Consider the following 19,190-nt stretch of genomic DNA (forward strand, 5'->3'; position numbering starts at 1 on the left):
TATATTGGGGCTATGTAGTGGGTGCAAGTAAAACTGGAGCATCCTATATTGCAATTGTTAATATGGTGAAGGGTAGAAAGAGAAACTCCATCATTTGGGCAAGAAATAGGGATAAAATGTAGAGTAGCAGGAGGTTTGCTCATATGCTAGGAGACTGTTTGTTTATTCATTTCCCAAAGATATTACAAAGGCTGTGAATATTTATTTAGTTCTGCTCCCAATAGCCCTTCTAATAGGGAATTATTTGGGTACAACGAAAGACATTTGTAAATGCGGCTGATAAGACTGACGCTGGACAAGGAGTGTTTTGTTGGACACAAGAATTCTATTGTCCCTGGCTTCAGTTGTCAAGTGCCCGGGGAACCCAGAATTTATGGTGACAGCACAATGGGCCTTTCAGGGCCCAGCGAAAGAGCTGTGAGATCCTGCTCCCCGGCTTTTCAGGGCTTCTAATCTTTTTATCGGGCCCGGACAATGCCGGATTCAGCTGCTGCCTGCGCCTCCTGACTGTCCATTGGCCGTCAGGTATTGTGCGGTAATTACCATGGTGACAATGGGCCCTCTCTACGCCAGTCCATCGGTGCTTTGGAAAACGGCAAAGGTTGTCACTTTGTATTAGGTGCCTCTAAAGGCATGGCTTACTTAGAAAAACTACCAAAGAGAAATCAAGATAATCGTGTTAAGAGTTTGATTTAAAGGGCCACTGTGTCAAATCCATTCGGAGCCCAGGAACTCTTTATGGATGTTTCCTTGTAATTACAGCCAGACAGTGGGCATCATCCTGCACAAGCAGCAAGTAGCCGGCCATGGCGAGCTTGCCCGGAGCCCTGAGCAGTGGGCAGCTGGCAGCCCTTAACGTCTTATGGGATCAGAGGTCTAAGCTGAGCCTTTGAACTCTGATAACTCAGTTTCCTCATTTGAAAAGGAATGGGGTGGAAAATGCTTATGGATTAATATTAATTATATATTCCATTAGTATGTATTAATATATGCAAATATAGTCCCATACAGATGTGAGAGTTGGACCATAAAGAAGGCTGAGTGCCGGAGAAGTGATGTGTTTGAATTATGGTGCTGGACAAGACTCTTTAGAGTCCCTTGGACAGCAAGATCAAACCAGTCAATCCTAAAGGAAATCAACCCTGGATATTCATTGGAAGGACTGATGCTTAAATCAAAGCTCCAAGACATTGGCCACCTGATTTGAAGAACAGACACAGTGGGGGAAAAACCCTGATGCTGGCAAAGTTTGAAGGCAGGAGGAAAAGGGGGCAACAGAGAATGAGATGGTTTGATGGCATCACCGACTCAATGGACTTAAGTTTGGGCATACTCCAGGAGATAGTGAAGGATAGGGAAGCCTGGTGTGCTACAGTCCATGGGGTTGCAAAGAGTCATACATAATTTAGCAACTGGACAGCAGCAACAAATATATGAAAGTTATCCACCTACCATAGAGCTCTGTAAATAGCAAATAAACAATAAAAGGTAAAGCGATTTAATCATACACAATTGAAAAAGCATAACCCATGTGTTCGTGTAATTGCAGCTAGTAATTATCAAGTGTCTATTCTAAGTGAGGTATTTAGTCTCACTATTCTTTACAATAATCAATAATCCCACAAAAGTTACTGATATCCCCATTTTATAATGAAGAAACTGAGGCTCACAGAGTTCTTGCCAAAGTCAAATTAGCTTGGAAGAGGCAAAGCCTGGATTTTAAGTCCTGTCCCTTCACATTTAATAACTTACTTCTTCCCTCATTGTTTTTTTTTTAAATCATAATCTGCAAACCTGTCTATCTTACAAAATACACTTCATCATGTGGCTTTGGAACTTGGGTGATAACAGGAAAGAAAAACACCCAGTGCTGAGTATTGCTTTGGTTTATTCATCCCTTCCACAATGTCAGGAACATGTGACCCCCGTACAAGGAAGTAGCCCCCATCTACAGACCCCCAGTCTCAGCTTCCTCTGCCCCTTCTCCTGCGTGAAGAGCAAGAACACACAGCAGCATCAGCAGCACAGCTTGGTATTCCTAGACCAACAGGAAAGGATATGGCTTTTGCTTGAATTCTTTGCCCAATAAAAGTTTCAAAAAGCTGATATTTTATTTATTCAATAATAATATATTTAATCATAGTTCGTATTACTCAGTTCCCAAAATATCTCAGATTCCCTGTTGTGTTGTTATACCAAACAGTAGAAATGAGCGATCACCTTTCAGAGGAACAGGCATCATTTACCCTGGCAAGTAGGTCTTCTCATGGATTCTTAAAGCCGGCGGGAAAGGAGTGGACTTTTTTTAGTGATTTGATCTGCTGTTTCATTGCACTATATGTTTGGGTGTTTACCACTCAGCCTCAGTTTTTCCACCTGTAAAATGGAGCTGCCACTTTCTCCTTGGGCAACCCTCCCCAACTTAGTGGCAGTTCTTTCCCGTTTACACCCATACTGCTGGGGCATACTTATACACACAGTAAGTGACGTGAGGATCCTGAAGCAGGCGCTGATGGAGTCTGTGGGGTGGAGACTGCTTTAATCTAACTCGCGTGTACTTTCAGCGCTTACCCTCCCCCAGCACTATATATTGGTGTGGGTGTTGGTGGGGTGCTGTTGACAATGATCCAGGCATACACCTGGCCTGGCTGAGCCCACATTCTAGAAGAAGACCCACACATGGAGAGCTAGGAGCCGGGGCATTTGATCTGGAGCAGAAACCCAAAGAGAGGGATGGCAGTTTGACTCAGGGGTCCGAGGGGAGGATGTAGCCCTGTGTGTACCAAGCCTTCCATACGGTCAGAGTGCAGTGAAAGAAATCTGCCGCTGAGTTTCCTCCTCTATTTTGATACCCTTGCCAAGTATGTTCTCCATCCCACTTTACACCCTTGGCTTCGTGGATTTCTTTTTCCTGTTTCTCAGTCTCTCTGAACTAGTAGATGGCATGGAGAGTCTGATTCTAAGAGGCTCAGTAGCGTGGGTGGCCAAGCACAGCAGTGGGAGGGGCTGGTAGCAGGCAGGGCAGTAGGTGAAGAGGGCCCATGATGGTACACAGGGCTTGGGGAGACTAAAGGACGGTGCCCCGAGAGTAGGTAGGAGTGGGTGCTGTAGCGCTGGGTTGTATTTCCCTGTCACAAAAAGGAACACATGAGTCCAGGTCTTGGGGAGTCATTAGATGTTGGGGGCAGGCAGGGAAATGAACATTCCAACCCAGGACACCAACACTGCAGAAAGAGAACGTCTGTAGTACACTGCCCAGCTCTCTCAGACCCGGTGAACTCTTTTTTTTTTCCCTATCAACTCTGTGAAAAAGCACAAAAACAACTTAGATTTTTTTTCTGTTTGTCTGTCTGTTTTTTCATTCTAAGAAACACGTGTAATTATATACCAACATTGTCCATAGAACCTAAAGCCCCTCTTTCTCAAAAGTTTGCAGTAATCAGAATTCATAGACAACTTACACATTTATTTTTACTTTCCTTCCAAAGCTCTTAATAATCAGTGCAGGCTTTTGGTGAGAGGAGTTTTATAAGAGATACTTTACAGGAACGAGCCCCTGGAGAAGGAAATGGCAACCCACTCCAATATTCTTGCCTGCAGAATCTCATAGAGGAGCCTGGTGGGCTACAGTCCATGGGGTCACAAAGAGTCAGACATGACTGAGCGACTAACTAGAGAATGTAAGGCAAAGTGGGAGTTCAATTCGTTTTTATAGATTTGACAACTAAAGTTTTAAAAACACACTGGCCACAGATATGTGTCATGAACTGATTGGAGACAGCAGAAGTAAAACAGAGGAAACACTGGCTCTGAGTCAGCCCTGCTGGATTCTGATCCCACCGTGGGTGTTATGGGCTGGATGCCCCGGGCAAAAGTTTGATCTTTTTAGGGGCTGGGGTGAGATACCCCAATGGGTTCATGCTACCCAGAGTGGATATACGCATTTAAAGAGAATACATTGGTAAGGACTGTACCAAATGCCTGTTTCATCTCTGTTCATGGTGTTCTATTTATCCATTTCTGGATAACATACCCTCCCCAAATTTAGTGTCTTATAACAACTTACCTCTTGCAACTGAGTGAACTCATCTGGGCAGTTGTTACTTGGGGTCTCATGGTGTAAAGTCAGATGGCTGGAGTCACGTGAAGGTCCAGGTGGGTTTGATGTCTAAGACAGCTTCTTCACTCACCACCTGACTCTTCAGCTTAGATGCCCGCAGCAGCTGGGGATGGCTGGGCATCTCTCTCACTATCTGGGTAGCTTCTCCACATGGCTAGCTAGAGCTTCCTGTCAGCATGGGAATCTAGAGCATTCAGACTCCAGACATGGCAGCTGACTCCTCCCAGAGCAACCTTTCTAAGAACATAAGACAGGTTACCAGGTTTTTAGGACTCAACTTCTGAAATCATATATTAATAGTATCTCTTTTGCTGTGTTTCATTGGCTCAGTTCAGTTCAGTCATGTCTGACTCTTTGCGACCCCATGGACTGCAGCACACAAGGCCTCCCTGTCCATCACCAACTGCCAGAGCTTACTCAAACTCATGTCTGTTGAGTCAGTGATGCCCTCCAACCATCTCATCCTCTGTCCAAGCCCTTCTCCTGCCTTCAATCTTTCCCAGCATCAGGTCTTTTCAAATGAGTCAGTTCTTCCCATCAGGTGGCCAGAGTATTGGAGTTTCAGCATCATCCCTCCAGTGAATATTCAGGACTTACTTCCTTTAGGATGGACTGGTTGGATCTCCTTGCTGTCCAAAGGACTCTCAAGAATCTTCTCCAACACCACAGTTCAAATGCATCAATTCTTCGGTGTTCAGCTTTCTTTATAGTCCAACTCTCACATCCATACATGACTACTGGAAAAACCATAGCCTTGACTAGATAGACCTTTGTTGGCAAAGTAATGTCTCTGCTTTTTAATATGCTGTCTAGGTTGGTCATAACTTTCCTTCCAAGGAGCAAGTGTCTTTTAATTTCATGACTGCAGTCACCATCTGCAGTGATTTTGGAGACCAAAAAAAAAAAAAAGTCTGTCACTGTTTCCCCATCTATTTGCCATGAAGTGATGGGACCAGATGCCATGATCTTAGTTTTCTGAATGTTGAGTTTTAAGCCAACTTTTTCACTCTCCTCTTTCACTTTCATCAAGAGACTCTAGTTTTTCTTCGCTTTCTGCCATAAGTGTGGTGTCATCTGCATATCTGAGGTTATTGATATTTCATTGATTACCCCAGGGCAATTCAGAGTCACATGGAAGGGGACCACAGAAGGATATGGTTCTTTGGGCATGTGATTCATCCAGGGAGGGCTGTTGAAGAGTGGCTATGACATGGCTGCGAGTTGGTTCCTTCCTCTGGGGTTATGAACAGATCCTTCCCCTGTGGCTTTTTCTCCATGACTCCATGTACATCTGAGAATAACCCCAGCCCTGCTCCATCCTTGACATCCTGGAAACAGCACACATGGCAGGAGCCACAGGAGATGCGGGTTCTATCCCTGGGTTGGGAACATCCCCTGGAGGAGGGCATGGCAACCCACTCTGGTATTCTTGCCTGGATAAGTCCATGAACAGAACCTGGTGGGCTCCAGTCCATGGGGTTGCAGAGCCTGACGGACTGAGCACGCATGCACAGGACAGTTTTACTGTTTGTGCTACAGTCACCAAATTAAGGTGCCGTAAAATGAAGACTTCAGTAGATGTACAGTCCATCCTCAGCCCTGTGCAGATGGGTTTTCCCATGTTGCTGTTGTCCCTGTTGTTTTGGAGAAGGCATTGTATGTTAAGAGTTGATAGGTGGAGCCAAGGTGAAACAAGGAAAAGTGGGTCTGGGAAAATGAAGGATAATAAAGTCAAAGTGGGCATCCCTGATGGCTCAGATAGTAAAGAAACCACCTGCAATGCAGGAGACCCCAGATTCGATCCCTGGGTCGGGAAGATTCCCTGGAGAAGGACATGGCAACCCACTCCAGTATTCTTGCCTGGAGAATCCCCATGGAAAGAGGAGCCTGGCGGTCTGCAGTTTATGGGGTTGCAAAAAAGTCAGACACGACTGTGGGACGAACACAAAGTCAAAGTAAGAAGCTGTTTAAGCCCTTAGGGCAGCCTGAGTTGATCCTCGAAAGTAGAAGTTCTAGAGAGGAAAGACATTCAAGAACTCCTTTCTGCTGTCGTGTTCGGGAAGTTATGCCAGCGGCACCTTCCTTGGTTCAGTGCCTTGGTTTTTTGAAGACGGCAGCTGTTCAGACACTCCATATTCCTCTCTTCATTCATTCAGCAAATATACATTGAACAGCTGCTCTGGGCTAGGAAAAGTGGTAGACACTTCGGGAGATATGAAGATGAATCAGACCAGCATCGAGGCAGAACACAGCCCCCACACACAGAAACTCCAGAATGTGATGTGGAGCAGGAGGGGGAACACAGAGGAATGTAGTCCTGATAAAGAATTGCAGCTCTGTCAGCCCAGTGCTCTGCTCTGCCAGCATGGGGATGACATCTCCTATCACGACCGCCACCACTGTCACTCTTTGCCCTTGAGTCTGTCACTCCACCAGGATTTGACAGCACCAGGATGGTGCTTCTCTCTTTAGAAGGTAGGAAACTGTAGGCCAGTAAAATGTGGATTCTATCAGCAATTGACTGTACGATTTCCTATCTCTCCCACAGGTTTGTTGTTAGTGCTAGAGCAAATATGTGTAAAATATGTAGCACAGTCCAAGACACTGGATGTATGACTGCTGTTTTCTTTGTTATCAGAGAACCAAATGCATATCATTCATCGAACCATCCTGTGGTACCTCTAAATTCATGACACGTTTTTTCCCACCTTGCACACTTTGTGATCATTTGTTTACATCTCTCATTTTATACAAGGACCCTTACTGTCAAAGAGAAAAGTGTGTCCTGTGCAGCTGTGTACCCCCAGTGTTTAGGGGTGTATCATTCTGTTGATTCATGTCACCTCCAGGTTACTAAGGATCCTTTCACTCTTTGCAGAAATCACTGAATATTCGGCTCAGAGGTCTCCTGACGATCCTTCCGGTTGCCATCTGTTGAATGACCAATCAGATGGGTGGAGTTTTGTGTTACAGAAACTGGCAGCAAGTGTCCAATGGGTGAAGAAGGTAAGATGGCCCAGCGTTACTGAGTGTATCAAATGTTACTCTATTTGCGGGGACAGAAATGATGGTTTCCAGGCCCATCCCACAAATGTGCCTACCCTCACAGATCCCAAGTAGAATTTGACAGGGCAGTAATCCTGAGCTTTGAGGAATGTGATTCTTCCTGTTACTATTGGGTTATCTTTATGGAGCACCTATTATGTGCTTGTACAAAGATGATAATAGTTTTTTGTTTTGGGTGGTTTTTTTTTTTTTCTTTTTGGACCATAGAAGATAGAAGATATCTCTATCATAGGAGATAGAAGGAACTAAAGGGGTTATATAATTCCATAGCAAAAACGTGGCTGGAGAGACTCACACGATTACCATGTTGTTCTTTATCCCCCTTTCTTCTTTTGAAAAGAATCCTTTAAATGTGTACAAGGTGGCTCACATCCCACAAGGAAAAGAGATTGCTAGGAGGCTGAATCTTTTAGATCTCAAAAGACAGAGCACTAGAGCCTAAGGTGGGAGACAGACTTCAGCTCCAAACCTGCCTCTGTGGTTCACTGTCTCTGTGCCCCTAGGTTAACCAACTCTTCTCTGGGCCACAAAGGCGGTTGGGTCCAGAGTAACTAATGGTCCATAAGTTTTAGGATTCTATGAATACATTTACCTCCTTTATCAGCTCACTAGTAACAGAAGCTATTTTTATAGGATGTTGAAATATTCAGATAAAACTTTATTAATTCTGGCAGCGTGGCTTTCCACACGGTGCCGTCTGAGACTCACCCTTGCATGTGTCACTGGCTCATCTCGCCGTGAGCGTCCACCAAGGGACTTAGATGCAGAGGCCAAATGCAAGTCATGATCTTCCCCCCTAAACCTTTACCTTGTCCTGTGTGCCACATCGCAGTGCCAGCATCAAAATGCACTGAATCTGAAACATGAGTGCCTCCTGTATACCTCCCAGCCTCTTATCTCCAAGAGTAATTGATTCCAGTTGGTTTACTCTCTGATTATCTCTGAAACACTTTATTCTCTCTACCCACACTGCCACCATCAAATGCAAGCCAGAATCCCTTTCTCCAAGATTTTGCTGCAGTTGCCACCTAACAGATCTTTATGCCTCCAGGGTTACTTTTCCCTCTGTCAACTCCAGCATGATCCATCTTTCATACATATCCTGAAGAGTGTCCCTAAATCCAGATATTATGTTACTTTGCTACTAATCCTTTCACTTTGAGGCATCTGAATTCCTTCTCAAGCTTTCAGGACCCTCTAGTAATGCGCCCACTGTTCTGCTGTTTAGACCCCCACGTCTCTGCACACCTAGCCTTCACTGTACTCATCCACTCCAGGTCTACTATAAGGCACCACCTTTATTGCACAGAGCCCAGTGATCTCCCTTTCCTCACAAGCCACCTTTTACTCATTTTATACCTTCGCTTGGACCTCACTGCCTCTCAAGATTTCTTTCTGATTGCTGAAGACTGAGCTATGGGTGTCTCCTGGGCTTTAGTCATCAAGATTATACCATTTACTGTGATCCCCACATGGGTTATAATTGTCTGTTTAGATGTCTGTCTTCCTAGCTAGACCTGGAGGTTCTTGAGGATTGGCTTTATTTTGGGACCACCAGGTTCCTGGTTGTAAGCACTATTCTGGCCCCAAGTAGGTTCTCAGTAAATATTTACTAAACATATGAATAGACACTTTAAGATAAGAAAGGGGGCCTGATGTTACCACAGAGAGAAAAGTCACAACACTGGCAGCTAACAGGTATTGAGTGCTTATGCTATGTCAGGAACATAAGGTCTTTAAAGGTATCACTTCCCTTAATCTTTGCAAAAACCTATTGTGATAGGTAGTATTAATATCTAAGATTTTATAAATGAGAACACTGAATTTTCAAAAAGATAAGTAACTTGCCTATGGCCATATTGCCATATTTTTATCTTTGGAAATTTGACTTTAGCCAGAGCTTTTATCATTGAGCACTCCTCTCTTTTGTTTTCCCCGTGAGTGAATCTGGTCCATTATGGACAAAAGACACGTCCTCTGTGGCAGGCTGAAGACTTTTTCTGCAGCCCATGCAAACTATTTTTACTTAGATGGTCAGCCCCTGTGACTGGGACACATAAATCTTTGGTGATTTTCCAGAAGTTTTTCACTCATGTTTTAATGTGGGTTTGTTTGGGGACAAAATTTCAATTTGGGGAGCCCTCCCCCATCTCCTTCTCTCATGCTCTGGTCAACATTTGTCATGGGAGTAAACCACTGAATGAAAACACTCTTAGTGGAAGCAGGGCCATACTTCCCTGCAAATGTACCGATATGATTTGGAAATTATGTGGCTGGCTCCTCTCACATTAGCATATTTTGCTCTGAAGCCTGGCTCAGCAGAGGAAACGCATCCCTCCTGTGGAAATGCCTGTGAATGACGATCATCTCATTTCTGCCAAGCCAAATAGGTCTCTTCATTTCAGTGGCCCTTCGAATTTCTCAACAGGACGTGCGACTGACATTTCCTATTTTTCTCGATAATACTGACAATTAGCATGCGGTATCAGTGAAACAGGGTCAGAAGATAAATAGAAAGTACTTCAATTTAATTTCTCTTCTAGGAAATTGTTCAGGTTTTTTCTCTTCCACTTTGAAATTAAGAACAGCCTGTGTTGAAGAGTTCTGCATCACTTTTTTTCCAAGGAGAGGAAGGTAAACTATTCTGATGTTTGCAGCATCCTTAAAAAACACAGCATAGTACAGATGGAACAGTCCTTAACAGTCCTTTGATCTTTCAGAACAATCTTCTTGTTTTAGACAGAGGATTTTTTTTTTCTCCTAGAGAGAGGAAAGGATTTATTCATGATCATACTATAAGGTTTTAGAAGAACAAAATGAAACTAACCTACAACTTTGGCTCAAGACTCAGATTCTTGATCCTCAATCTGTTCATGATGCCAGCATTTCTTAAACAGGTGCCTATGATGTACTGGGACGCAGGCAGGGATAAAGTAGCTTTCACTTTCTTCAAGGAGCTTACAGTCAAGGAGCTCTGTATAAAGTACCCAGAATCCTAATAGGAAGGGAAAAGAGGGATATGGGGGTTGCATAGACAGGGAGAAACACGTTTTACCAATGGTGGTGAAGTGGTTTGGACATGCAGGATCAGCTCTCCAGCTGACTTCTAGGGAAATCCACTTGAACTTCTATTCTTGGTATATCTGACTGACTTAGGCATCTTCCCAGAGCAGGGGAGGGGTGACCTAAGCAGCTACAGGACAGAGCTTCCCAGCCGTGCTACCTCCTGAACTTTTAGTAGGGCAGTGCGGTACAGATTGAATGTCTTAAAGGGGAAAATATTTGCTCTTAGACTCATGAAAAGTGTACACACATTGAGACCCTCCTGACTGATTACTCAGCAGGGGCTGCTCTGTCACAGGTCACTGATTATCTTTAATTTGCATAAAAATCAATCCTGAAAAGCTGCTTGGGGTGGGGGCGGGCGGCACAACTCACCTGTGCTGGAGCATCCCCCAGGCTCTGTACTGTTCCTGACAGTTTGAAATGTTGGCAGCCTGCCTCCTAACCCCCTCTGCCTGCTGGGTCTGTCTGTGAAGGCATTTCCTATTTTGGGATGTAGGCCACTGTGGAGAAAGAGGCCAAGTTTCTGTCTGTAGCTGGTGCCATGAGAATCATAAACAGACAGTCAGTTCACTTGCTGACTCCTTTGCAGATCTTCAGCGTGTACCGTGTGACTGTCACTAATGTGATCAACCAAGAGTTAGGAAGCTCCCCTGTGCCAGGCAGTGGAAATGTCCTACCTGTGCCAGAATCAGTACTAAAAGGACAAACTTCAACCGAAGTTGTGGTTCTCTGATCTTGCTTTATTTTAGGACTGGTGAACACAATGCAGAGACGCTCCTGATCAGAACAGTGAGAGCTGATTTAATGAGATGCCCGTGTGCAGACACTGGGCTATGTGGTTTGCGCTCATTGTCTTGTATGACATCACCAATGCTTTGGCATGTGCCATCGTCCTGCTTCTTTCATGATGAGGATGCTGAGGTTCGGAGAGGTTAGTGAACTTGTCGAGGGCCATACAGTGAACGTGTAGAGTTGGGGCCTCCACGCCCCAGTGCAGTACGTAGTGCCCCCAGAGTGTCTCTTCTGATTCTTTGGTCTCGTGCTTTCTGATCTTGACCACGTTGGACGGTGGGGTTATATTACAGTTCTTTTGGTGGTCACGTCCTAAGTCTCCATGTGGGCCAAGCACTTCCGGCTAATACAGCAGTGTGCTGCCGAATGTGTGTGCTAGGTGAGAGATACCCATGGGGAGAGGTAAAAAGAATCCCGAATGTGTTCATTCACAAATCCTCTCTTGGAAAGCATTCCTGTTTTAGGCCGTGGACTAGGTACAGCTACAACAAATGAACCTGATGCATGTGTATCTACACAACAGTTGTATCGAAGCCATGTCTTTAAAGAGCACCCCTTCTTCTGATGGAGACAGGCCAGCAGTCAATAACCATGATGTAGAGTCTTTTGGAGGTAGCTCCATGGGTTTGTAGGAGCACAGAGGGACTGACTCTGATAGAGGAAATCAGGAAAGTCTTCAGGGAAGAGGTGACTTGTGGATTGAGATATGAAGCATAAGTCAGAATTCACCTGGAGACAGTCACGAAGGATTTTTTAAACAAAGAGAACAGTGCAGAGGTTCTTGAGCCAAAATTTTCATGACTAGGTGGTTTGCTTATATATACAGTGAAAGTGGAAGTCGCTCAGTCATGTCCAGCTCTTTGCAACCCCCTGAGCTATGCAGTCCATGGGATTCTCCAGGCCAAAATACTGGAGTGGATAGCCTATCCCTTCTCCAGCAGATGTCCCGACCCAGGAATCAAACCCAGGGGTCTCCTGCATTGCAGGTGGATTCTTTACCAACTGAGCTATCAGGGAAGCCCAAATGTGTGTATATACACATGCCTATATATATATATATACACTCAAAGATACATATATACAAAGATATATAAATATATATATATATATAATAGACAAGACAGTTACAAGGTCTACAGAATATTAAGTATCCTTCAATCCTATCTTCTAGTCCCTCCCTCCTTTTGTGGAGGCAACTACTAGTTTCAGTTTTCTATGTGACCTTTCAGAGAGTTTCCAAGTCGTCATGAAGCTACAACCACGCACACCCATGCGCTTGTTTCCTGCTCGTCTGTCTGCACCGGCAGCGCCCAGCTGTAAGCACTAGTATGTACACTGTTCTGCACTTTATATTTTAATTAAAAAAGAGAACTTTCAATAGTCCCCCTTGTTTTTGTTGCTTGTTCTCTGATTTTAAACTTTCTTTAAGTTTTAAAACATTTCAAACCTATAGAAAAGCTGCAAACATATTGATAGTACTATTATTTCCTATAAGCCTTTCATCTAGAGTCATTAATTTTTTAAAAAAATCATATTACTCACGTTCCACACAACAACTGTATGAATTTAATGCCTGACCGAGATACAGCTTGGATATCAGTTGCCCAGACGCTTCCTATCTCCCCCCAGCACTTATTTAGTAAGATAAACAAGATGTACTTGAAACCAAGAACACGTTCCTGTCTGGGTCATTTTCCCTGAGATTCCAGAAACAGCAAATGCACCCTCAGGATGGAGACAGCAGGAAGGGCCCTTCTTTTGGCCATGGACTGCCCATCTGATGCTCATCTTTGGGAAAGGTTCCGTTCCCATCTCACTGAGCACTGGAGTCTTGGCCAGGTGATTGCACTCTCTACACACTTGCCTTCAGGACCCAGGGATCCAGGGTGGGAGCAGACAGTCCCATTGAAATCTAATCACTTCATTTCCGACAACCAGTCATTTAGGTAGTGTGCCTTTTCTTTTCTGCTTGTTGGAGTCAACACGGCATCTCAAAGGCTCGTGTAGGATTCCCTCCTTTTAAAGATCAAAGCGCTTGAGCTGCTCAGGTTTATCTGTGCATTTCCTCTGTGCATTTCATGGCAAGAAATAGTTTGTACTCCATGTGAGAGGGACTTTCAATACTGTGACAGACGGTAAGTAATCCAAGAAGACAGAGTGATATATGGTTTTGTCAAGTGCTCTGGGCCCAGGGGGATTGTTTTCAGGTATTCATTCATTCACTCATCAAATAATTCTTGAAAGACACCGTGACATTCTTTCATGCTTTGTGCCAAGACCCAGGCATGCTCTGTGCAGGCTGGGTGCTCATTCTCTATGGGGTGATAGATGAATCTGGCCTGAAGAAAACAGGTGAATCTGAGAGGGGTGGGGTGAAATCTCCAGGGAATGACTTCCTGGCCACTGAGCAACAGATTCATTCATACATCAGACACGTTTACTGACTGCTTGTTGCTCAGTCGCTCAGTCATGTCCAACTCTTTTGTGACCCCACGGACTGTAGCCTGCCAGGCTCCTCTGTCCATGGGATTTTCCAGGCAAGAATACTAGAGTGGGTAGCCATTTCCTCCTTCAGGAGATCTTCCTGACCCAGGGATTGAACCTGCGTCTCCTGCATTGCCAGGTGGAATCTTTACCGCTGAGCCACCTGGGAAGCCCTGTGCTAGATCTATATATGCATCTGTGACTCACTGCACTTCCTGTTCTCATGGAACCATGTGCCAGTGATGGGCTCCCCTGACCCCCTTCTGTGTCTACCTGTTTCCTTCAGTTGGGTCCATTAGGAAGGTTCAGCTGCTCCTAGAACGTTTCAGGACAAAAATCAGGCCACTGCCCGACAGCCCTCCCAGCTCCACGTGCTTTCTAAGCCAGAGACTCATCGTTTCCTCTGGAGGCTACTAACCCAAATTACCCTGTGCCCTGTGGGGGACTCAGAGCTCAAGGCAGTTTGAGATAGCAGAGAAGGAAGGGTAACAGGATAAAATCTGCCACCAACTAATTGTGTCTGCTGAGGATCTAGAAGGCTGCAACTGGACACCTGGCAGACACCTCTGTGTGGAAGCTTCAGAAAAACCATGGAGGGGCCAGTGAGTTCATCTTCTCAGGAGACTCTGAATTTTAGACTCTAAGCACCATTGGAAATGATGTTAGGTTGCCATAGCAACCATTTTCGTTGAACGAAAACGGATGTTTAAAAGTTTGACCACACAGTTGCAAGGACTAGTGAGAAGGAACCTCTCTAAAGGAATGTCTAGCAAGTTTCCTTAAGGATCACATTTCTGTCCATAACAGATGCTATTTTGGACCTCTTGACACTCCCAAACGCTCTTCAGAATTTCCACTTGAGAAATGGACTCAGGAGAATTGTTATTCATTGCCCCTAAACCATTTACATCATGCTTTGGGCAAAGAAAAGGCCTTGCATGCTTGCATGGCCGCACTCCTGTCCAGGGCTTGTGCTGGACCCCACAGTGGCAGGGAGCAGCCTGTGCTTACACGGGAAGGGCCAGGGTAGCTGTGACTGGCTTCATGGGAGCACATCCAGCTCCCTGACCTCTTCCCCAGTCCTTCTCTGCCGAGCTTCAGAAGGATGGGTTTTTCTAAAGTCTGAATTGTATTGAGTTCCTTTCAGTGAAAAGCCCCAAGCTTCAGAAGTTTGTGGCCCTTAGCAGGATAAACTGCAGGGTCCTCTGCCTGGCTCCTAAGACTGACTTGATCCAGTCCCCCACCCCCTCCCATCTCGTTCCCTCCTCCCAGTTAACTCTCCATCCGTACCATGTTACTGGGAGTCCCGCATATCGTGATGCTTAACCCTCCAATACTCTTGGGCTGGTTCCCCTTCTCAGGCTCCATTTGTCTGAAGAGGTTGAGAAAGACCTTATCTTCCAGGTGGGGTTCTAGACCGGAGTCCCTGGTTCCTTAGGGGTCTTGATATGTCTTCACGGGCCCGGGGCATCTTTGCCTTTATGAGCTCTTTTTTTTTCTGTAAAAAAACAAAAAAAACTTAAATACTATGTTTATGACTGCCTCGGTATGAAGATGAATATAATCTTTACCCTCAAAGATCAATTTTCCTTCTGACTTGAAAAGAAACTGAAACATTGCTGTGAGCCCCTAGAAACATCGTGGGCTCCAGGCGCTCCGTCTAATGGAGGAGCCTGGGGGGCTTGGCCCTTTCTCTTCCCTCAGTCTCTCCACATGCCTGATTCTTCCTTCTTTAGGGTCTTTCCTGACATCACCACCTGTAAAGCCACACCCACTGCGTTGTTCGTTATTTCATCGTGCTGTCTTATCCCTCCCAGCAGTCATCATAATGTGTGAATATCATGTCTATTTCCCTTCAAGGTTTACTTGTTTATTGTCTGTTTCCCCCGTGAGAGTCTAAGCCCCCTGAGGTTCAGAGATGTGGTCTGCCTTGCCCACCCCTATATCCTCAACATCAAGAGCAGTGTGGTCCAGGCTAATTGCAGCTCAGTAAATAGTTCCTGACTGAATGACTTCAGCCGATACCTAATTCTTGAACGTTCCTCTTTATGGGTCGGCAGGAAGATGGTGGTGGGTTGCCGGCCTTAGAAAATCGTGTGGGGCCGAGGGCTGGAGTGTGGGTCTCTCCATATCGCTGGCTTGTGCAGAATCTTCAAGCCTCTCTCCTCTATTCCTCATAATCTCTCTCTCTCCCGCTCTGGGTTCCTCCTGGGCCGTCATTCAGGTTTGAGTGACACCGGTTCCCAGAGCACTCCACTCTGAGGATGCCTACAGCTGCATAATGGCTTTCCCGCATGTGCACCTGTGCATTAACACAGGCCTTTCGGGCCTGCGCTGGCTTGCCCGACCCTTCTCCCGCCAGGAAAGAATGTGCATCTGTAATACTCTGGAAAATTGGGGCTGACATGTAGCTTGGTACCCAAAGTGGTTTCACTCAAGCAAACATAGAATAATAGCCATGCACTTAAATGCTTGAGCGGATATCAATTGGAAGAACGTTCCAATAATCCATGTTTATGAAGCCTGTAGTATGAATTTTTGAAATAGCACTTAAACCCCACTTTATTCTTGACAAATGATGTTTGTAGCTGTTGAGATATTTTTATTTCAATTATGTGCTGGTGTTGTGGGGAGAAGGTTTCTGACAATAGCAAAGACATAAGCCATTTTTATTGTGCCTCTATCACTATTCCCATTGCTAAACTTGACTGGACAGTTCATTAAGATGAAAAATTAACAGCACATGCTTTGGGGAGAATAAGCATGGAACATGACAGCTTGTGGAGGCATTGGCATTCAGAGAAGCAGACAGATGACAAACGTGCTGGTCTTCTGAAGAAGCGGCGATTGGTCAGTCGGTTGGGAGCCAGGCATTTACCGAACACCTACGTGTGTGTTCATCCCTGAGCTGAGGTGCTGGGGGAAAGAGAGTGCAGGCAACACGGCCTTTGCACTCCAAGAACATACCATCAATTTGGGTAGGCTGGGCAGATTTCAGCTGTCAACCTGGAAGCACCAGAGGTGTGTACATCAAATGCCTAACACCTTGGTGCTGACTGTAAGTTGAGGAGTAATTCATTGTGGACGTTGGTGGAGATTTTTTACACCTTGAGGAGGAATAGGATGTTAAATAGAAAACTTTATTCTAAATATAATAGCTGCTAGTGGCGATAATTTTGTTTTTGGGAATTGATGAAATGTTCTAGAAATAGATATGTTTGGATTGATGTACAACTTGGAAGATTTACTAAAAAACACTGAACTATATATTCTTTAAAAGGGTAGACTTTATGTGAATTATATCTCAGGAAAGCTATTATTTTTTAAGTGTTAAATTTCAGTAAATCTTGTATACGTTCAGAGAGAGTTGGACATAGTTTCGAAAGAAAGAAGGGATGAGACAGACTAGCATGGATAGGAAGGAAGCACATACCCATTTTTCAGATGAGCAAATGAAGAGTCAAATCAGTTTGTCCTTTGCCCATGAAGCCACAGTAAATAGTCAGGCCACGACTTCACTTCTAACCCTTCTTGGCTCCAGTGTTTAGATGCTTCCCCCACCACACTGCTGGTGCCCAGAAAATAAGCAGCTCCTGGAATGTAACAATAACACAAATGACAACAGTAACAGTGGCTTCCCTCTGCAGAGCACCCTCGCCTGTCTTTTCTCTCATCTTATGGCATCCCTATGAGAGTGATTGGTATGGGTGTGCCTGCATCTGTGGAGGTGGGGTGTGTCTAAGGAGAAGGAGATCACATTTGCTTTCCAGTCTGCATAAAGAACACTGGATTCTCTTCTCTAGGCATTCAGGGTGCTTCCACCTTCACTTAGGGCTCTGTCTCTCTCTGGACATGTATATGCAACCCGTTTCTCCAGTGCAAGCAGAATTTCTAAGTGAAACCATAGAGATGTGGGATCCACAGATATTTAGAAACAAGGCCGGAATTGGGTGTCCTGTGAGTGTAATATAGAAGTCAGTGCTGTTCTTTGGAAAGAGCGGATACACGTTTCTATTGTAAAGCACGTCTAGATTAAAGTCACTTACATCATTATCTCCCCTGCAGTTCATAAGAGAGCTTTTGATGTCATTCTCAGCTTACTAGTGTAAATAATGGCTTGCGTTCTCATCCTGTTGGACAGGATGGAAACCTGACTCGGGATTTGTAAATACTGCTGCACTGCATTTACTTTCATGGGGACATTTTCTCCCCCAGCAGACACTGGAATAAACAGCATCCCGGGAAACAGCTGGTGGGGGAATCACAACGCATTAACCTAAGCAGTGAGATCAAAACAAAAGCTCTGTTTGCGATCTCCCGCCAGAGCCCACATCTCGGCAGTCCCCACTGTTCAGCTGCGTTCAGGATGCGTAAATAAAATAAGATCTTTGCAGAATAGAAAGGAGCTGAGCTTTAGGAAACGGGTGTCTTTGTCAAGCAGCAGAATCCTCTTTCCCAATTTTATTAGTTTTCTTAGCTTTAAAAGAAGTTAAAAGAATTTTAAAAAAATAAAAGATTAATACTTCCTGAAATATACCCCTGTCTGTTTCAGAGGGTTTGCTTTTTTCCCCTCATTGAAGGGTCTGGACTGGTAGCCTGACTCAGGGCTGGGAATGCCCGGGTTCTAATCTTGGTTCATGCTGGAAGGTGACTGCTCTGGGTGCCTCTTTACTGATTTGTCCACTGTGGTCAACAGTGGGGTGATTATTGTAATCGCCAGATGATCAGCATCTACTCTGTAGGGATTTTGTGACAGTGGGTGGAGGTATTACCTCTAAAGCACTACAACAATGCCTGTCACATGAAGAGGGCTTCCTCAACAGGACTCAGGGTGGAGGTGATGGTAGTATCTGTGTCTATACAGTTCCAAATATCCAGGTATTTCCAGATCCGGGTCCATGTAGACAGATATCTTCAGTGGTTGATGGAATCCAGATCATAGTCAGGTTTGTATAGCATTTGCAAGCAGGCTTACCCTGGAGGACTGGCGCCCTCTCAAACTGGCCTGTTAGCCTGTGAAGGTTGCAATATTTTTTCCCATGGATGGGGTGCTCCTCTTTGCAGAAGGGTGGGCTGCAGTCCACGGGGTGGCGAAGAGTTGGACACGACTGGGCGACTTCACTTTCACTTTTCACTTTCATGCTTTGGAGAAGGAAATGGCAACCCACTCCAGTGTTCTTGCCTGGAGAATCCCAGGGACAGGGTAGCCTGGCGGGCTGCCGTCTATGGGGTCGCACAGAGTCGCTCACGACTCTGAAGTGACTTAGCAGCAGCAGCAGCAGCAGTGCCAATTAAAGTGTCCCAGAAAATACAGGACAGCAGTGCCTGGGTCAGGGGTGGGAGGGGCTGTGGGGGTAGGGGTGGTGTCACTAAAGTGACCTGGGTTGGAATTTCGGGTATTCCTCTAACTGTGACTTTGAACAGAACAGTGACTCTCCCCTGTGCTCATGATTCTTTGTTTCTGTTTTTAATGGAAACGAAACAGACTGTCTTCCAGGGTTGAAGAAGGACTTGCATGATTAAATTGTGAGACTGTACGTTCTTCCTCCTTCCCCAGCAAGATGCAGCTCAGTAAGAGGAGCAGGAGTGACGGCCTCCCCCTTCCCCCATCCATGCATCATCTCAGCTCCCTTGTGAACTGACTACTGTGACTTCTGTCAAG

At 45.2% G+C, this 19,190-nt stretch overlaps 1 protein-coding gene across 1 annotated transcript in view; it reads left to right on the top strand.

Moving 5' to 3' along the window:
• Positions 1 to 6,998: 6,998 nt before the first annotated feature.
• Positions 6,999 to 19,190, top strand: part of CDH11 (cadherin 11) — a 90,173-nt gene continuing 77,981 nt past the window's right edge. The window contains exon 1 of the mRNA XM_055412622.2: positions 6,999 to 7,126. The gene's annotated coding sequence lies outside the window, so the exon portion shown is untranslated. The remainder of the gene's footprint in view (positions 7,127 to 19,190) is intronic.

The sequence above is a fragment of the Moschus berezovskii genome, chromosome 22 (genome assembly GCF_049115385.1).
Source record: "Moschus berezovskii isolate FMDL1 chromosome 22, NW_MosBer_1.0, whole genome shotgun sequence".
Taxonomy (NCBI): Eukaryota; Metazoa; Chordata; class Mammalia; order Artiodactyla; family Moschidae; genus Moschus; species Moschus berezovskii.